The sequence below is a fragment of the Stegastes partitus genome, unplaced genomic scaffold, assembly GCF_000690725.1.
Source record: "Stegastes partitus isolate 25-593 unplaced genomic scaffold, Stegastes_partitus-1.0.2 Scaffold1449, whole genome shotgun sequence".
Classification (NCBI taxonomy): Eukaryota; Metazoa; Chordata; class Actinopteri; family Pomacentridae; genus Stegastes; species Stegastes partitus.
This window is the reverse complement of record NW_007579180.1, coordinates 109,574-115,122: the sequence shown is the minus strand read 5'-3', so window position 1 is coordinate 115,122 and position 5,549 is coordinate 109,574. Positions and strand designations below refer to the sequence as shown.

At 36.8% G+C, this 5,549-nt stretch overlaps 1 protein-coding gene across 4 annotated transcripts in view; it reads right to left on the bottom strand.

Moving 5' to 3' along the window:
• Window positions 1-5,549, bottom strand: part of ldb2a (LIM domain binding 2a) — a 98,217-nt gene that overhangs the window by 23,400 nt on the left and 69,268 nt on the right. The gene's annotated exons all lie outside the window — the stretch shown is intronic.

The window sequence follows — 5,549 nt, the reverse complement described above, 5'->3', positions numbered from 1 at the left end:
AAAAAAAAAAGAAGAAAAAAAAAAGGAATAAATAGAACCTCAACTGCTCCAAAACTGCGCGAATGCAGAGTCGTTTCTCTGCTGTCTTGACTGAAAAAGTGGATACTGTATAATGTTCCCACTCTTTGTGCAATGGTGCATTTCCTAAGTTATTCAACCAAGCGAGATTACAATATGTACATATAGAAAAAGTTTAGTTGTACCTCGTATTAGGGAAAAATATGGTGACACCCCACTATTAGAACATCTCTGACTGGAACAAATAAAAAACACATAAAACAAATACTGATGAAAACAGCAAGCGCAGTACATTAACACAACTGCACACTGTCTTCAAACACATATTTCTATTAGTGTCTGTTGTTGTTAATAGAAGGGGAAAAAAATGTGAGTAGCAAAAACACACCTGACTCTACACTGCATGGCCTCATATAACTTTTAACACCAACATCATGGTATTTTTCCAGTTTTCATTTCTAACACAGCATTGCACTACTACTGTACAGTGTGTGTATATTACATACACTGTGCAGACATGCAACATGCTACTCTACTGTGTGTATTCCTTATATTTATATCTTATGGTTGCTGACTGTATTTTTCTCTTAATGTATATAATTTGCTACTGTCTTACAACTGTATTTTTATTTATTTTACTCAAATAGTTATTACCTCTTGTCTCTGTGTTGCTGTGAAAGTCTTACCTTTGAAATACCAAATGAGAGACTTGTGCTTATAACTCGGTTTCTTTCTGAAACAGACGTGTAGTGTCCCGTTGAGTGAGTGACACGACTTAGTGCTGATACAGTGGTGTTACGTGCAAACATGTTTAAGGGATCTGCGTGGCCTGATAATGGGCTTGTCTGAGCTAGATAAGTGTGGATGAGACTAAAGCGATGTTTGGAAATAATCTGCGCTGTTTAATGGACAATGAAAATGGCCTTTGTTGTATTATTCTTTTTATATATTTAGTCTAATTCCAACAGCAGTTTGTCCAACAGCTGACCTCAGAGTTCAGAGTGAACAGAAGGACGCATCATGACTTGTAACACCACAAAAATCAACACAATGCCTGACAAAAGACTACAACTGTGGCTGTAAAGAAAACTATGTCTCTGCAAAGTGTTTATATAAATGGAATTGTTGCTTTATGATTTGAGAAATTATTCTGAAAACATTTAAAAAGCCACTAGATCACCCGACACATTGTTTTGTTTTTTTTTTAGCTAGTTGACATTTTGGAGATACACCAGCATATATATATAGGACAGCAACATGATGTTTGATCATTTTTAGAGTTTATCTAAAGATGCTTTTAAACTACAGTCATTTCAGAGGAGAGTATAATTACAATTAAAAACATGAAACCACAGGACATTTGCATTTAGAAACAGTCTATATTTGGACAGTTTAGACTAAATGTCACTGACCTCCAGGTCTCTGTCCATGTAATTATTCCACAAGTGTTCAAATTGCAATTAAATAGCAAAAGAACATATAACTTCAACTTTGGTGTTTTTCTTTTCCTCCTTTGAAATGAAATGCATCATTGTCATTATGAGCTTTCTGCCCTCGAGGCTGTGAAACCTATTAAAAGACCAAATATTTAGGCATGTACGAAGGGAGGCAAGTAATTCTTTACATCATCCCTGAAAGTGTGCTTTTTGTAGATTTATGTTATTTACCCACCAGCAGTGAAATAACTTGAATTGTGTTTACTAGTGAGCCAGAGTCTTCTGATGCTTTCCAGGTGCTGTAGCCTACAGTGAAACAACAATGCACTATTGATTCCTTTTTCCATAGTGCCAACTGTGTCCTTAGCAATGCCTCCACTATTGCTGTTATTTTTCTCTGCAAGCTTTCTGCTTCTCTGTAACTGATAAATAAATTGGTTAACGGCTAAATCAGAACCAGAATAAGAATCACTTTAATTGCCAAGTGCAATAAATGTGCAGGAATTTGTCTTAGTGGCACTGGTGCAGAGACACTATATTAACCACAAATGCAGCCAAGGCAGCGTTTTTTTTTTTTTTTCAGACTCTAGAACAGATTCAATCATACAAAGCTATTTATTTCTCCATAGTGAAAGCCAATTGGTTAAAATCTACAATTTCTCACAATGGCCGTAACCTTTTTTTTTTTAGTTAAATAGTGTTCCCTTATGAAAACTAAAAGAAGGAAAATCCCCTTGAATTAAAAAGTGGTCCATTAAATGGTACAGCCCCTCACTGAGAGTCCCCATTGATTTAAGAGCAGGGTCATAAATCTTCCACACAACGGGGCTGAGATCAGGGGATCTCTGGCTCAAAAGAGCAAGAAAGAATAACAGCGTCCTGCTGCCGAGACACTATTCAATACTGTACCCTAACCTGACAATCAATTAACAACAGAGGAGCTGAAGGTCATTAAATCGATTATTATGAACATTCATGACTACTTATGGTGAATATAAACAGAATGAGGGTTGGGAAAAAAAAAAAAAAAGCTCAATTATAGCAGCGAGCTGCTGACATGTTTTATAACATTATAGCTCAGCATGTAGGTAGCAGGAAGCCTGACACTGAAGCCACAGAATATACAGTTATTAATGGTTTATATCCACATGATGAAAGTTTGTTACGTTTCATAGAAGCTGAGTTGGTAGCTGAAATTATTGATCCATCATCAATAAATCATCAATCATTTAAGATACTATTTAAGGAAAATAGCCAAATATCTGCTGGGTTTATTGTTTTTTAAGTACCTTGAATATTTTAGATTGCCATTTTAAAGACCATATGATTGATCAATTATTGATAATGAAAATGACAATCAGTTGCAGCCTTAAGGTAAATATATGACAATGAGCTTAGAGATAAATACTTTCCCTAAACATGAGTCATACGACTGTGGACCTCGATTATTTAACAGATGAATTGAAACTTCAAAATGACATTAACGGTTTATTTAGAATAAATTCAATGTGAGTGTTTACTGCAAAGTATGTTTTTTTTTAAAACCAAAGAACAGTATGTCATTGGGGTGTCTCAGTGGCCTTTCTATTAAGAGGCAACTGCAGTGCTGCCAGTTTGACTGCAGCCTCCGTTGCGATATCTCCTCTCTCCTCCAGTCTTTCCAGATTGTCTCTACTGTTTTCTGCCAATAAAGGGTAAAATGTACTGAATCTCATGTACACCTGTCACACATGTACACAGGTGATTTAAAGCTAAAGAAAAAAAATCAACGCATGCCGTAGTGAACTGAACACAGCAAATATAGAGATAAAGAGAGTGGGAGAAGGCAACACGAAATAACAACTAAATAATACAATATATATACAATAGATATCATAAATAAGTAAAAAAAAAGAGGATTCCACTCAGCCCAGCTTCTCATATCATGATGTATCATAACAACACATATTACTAATAAAGTAGGGGTAAAACAATGTCAAGCACTTCTGTACTTACTGATAAACGGCCATATTAAGTTACAGAATTAAAAGGAATGGCAGCAGCGTTGTTTGATAGTTAACTCTGATCCTATTTATATTCACCAAATGAAGTTATGGATGCTCTACATCACAAAAAAATAATTGCATCAATAACTTTTAGCCCCTTGCTTTGTTGTTTAACACAGCAGACAAACTATTAACTAATAAAGGAAAATGACTGCTTTGTTAACGTAAACACAACGTATTATGTACAATTATGACAACAGTATGGCTGAAACTACTGACTATATTCTAAGCAAAGCACATATTGCTGATAACACATCCAGTCAATCCCCCCCCCCCCAAAAAAAAATCCATTCAGGGAATTAAATTCACTTGAGCTGAGATCACTGTGTCACGAACTCGCTTTTTGCTCTTTGCTCGGCTCTCAGCATGCAGAAACCCCCAGCTGGGCACCGGTAACAAGGGCTGTGCCCTCCGAGCTAACACACACCGGCCAGGGAAAGCAAGGCCTGCTGGGTAGTGAATAGAGGTGCTGGGATACCAGGGGAAGGCTGGGAGCTTTTGGTCAAATTGGCACCCTATGTCACCTTGTCAACACCTCGCCGCCCTGTGAGCCCTGCACACATTGTCCAGCAGCACCTGGAGAACACCGCCCACTCTTGGTACCCGCCCATTCGTTAGTCTGTAGCACCCTGTCAGATTAGCAGTGACGCCAAGATGGGAGGTGAGAATGCATAAACACATGAAACTGCACCGAGCCTCTTCAAAATCTGCAGCCCGTTTGACGTTCACCATTAAAACAGCGTTTAATTATTCAACAGTATCTTATCAATGTAATTTTATTGCCGCAGTCAGTGAACATGAACAGTTTTTTATAAAGTTCCACATTTAAATGAAACACCAGGCGTTTTCTGTATACAAGAATTTTTGCTGGCCCCACCCAAACACATTTTGCCAGCTCCAACATGATAAGAATGAAGAAAAAAGGAAAAAAGAAGCATTAACCAGTTTTATTAATTGGGGTTGTATTTACTAAAGCACCAAAGACATTTTGTTTATTAAATGGTTAAACTGCTTTTGTCAAATAACTGAACAGACTCATGCCTATGGGCTCATTGTCAGCAAGGAAAACTTTTGAACATAATACAATGTTTAAGTTTTCAAAAAAATAAGCATTTAACATCAAAAATATGATATTAAAAATGCAGTTATGTCTGAGCAGAGATCTGATACATCACAGCTCATAGTTTCCTGTTGTCTGTGTAAATTTAAATGCTTTCTAGAACATTTGTTCTCCAGATGCACAACAGTCAGAAACTGCGACTTTCAGAGCAAACAGTTACTGTTAAGTGTTGAAAAACAGCCACATGAAATTATTTCCTGTTTGAAAAATGTTAAGCACCAGGTATCTAAACCATCTTATTTGGGGCTAAAACCAAATCTAGCACCAAACTGGACAGGCAAAGGGTTGAACCTAAGACAAAGACAGATGAACCTATGAACTTGTGTGCAAACTGTTTGTTTAATAATTTTACAACTGACCTTTGTTTTGCTTTTGCAGATATCTTTGGCTAACCGGGCACTTTGTTTAGTACCTACTGGTTTCATACTAGTGGACTAAGGGCAGGGTTTGTTCTGCATAAAGGAACTTTAAGTGCCAACCCCAAAGAGTCTTTAACAACTGCCAAAAGGAAACTCACCAGAATGATAAGAACAGAACGAACAAGAATCTATATATTTTTTTAATGGTTTGCTAATTGGTGTTTGTATTACTCAAGCATAGACATTTTGTGTATAGAATGGAACACTGTGTCACCAGTTCGTTCAGGGACATCTGTCACATATCCCATTTCTCCTCATTTTCTATTATCTCTTTACTTTTTACAGCCCAACACCCCAAATATCACCCTTTCTGACCATCAAACCCATTTTCCTTTCTTGCTATTTCTGATTTGACTTTTGCTATGTTAAGATATTCCCAGATCCCACCAATTAACTTGGTGACTACAACGTTGTCGTTATCGCTGATTGGGATGATGGACAAAAACTACACAATACGACCACAACAAGTTTCCAGAAACCAGAATTATTCTTTAAATATGGTCAGAATTAG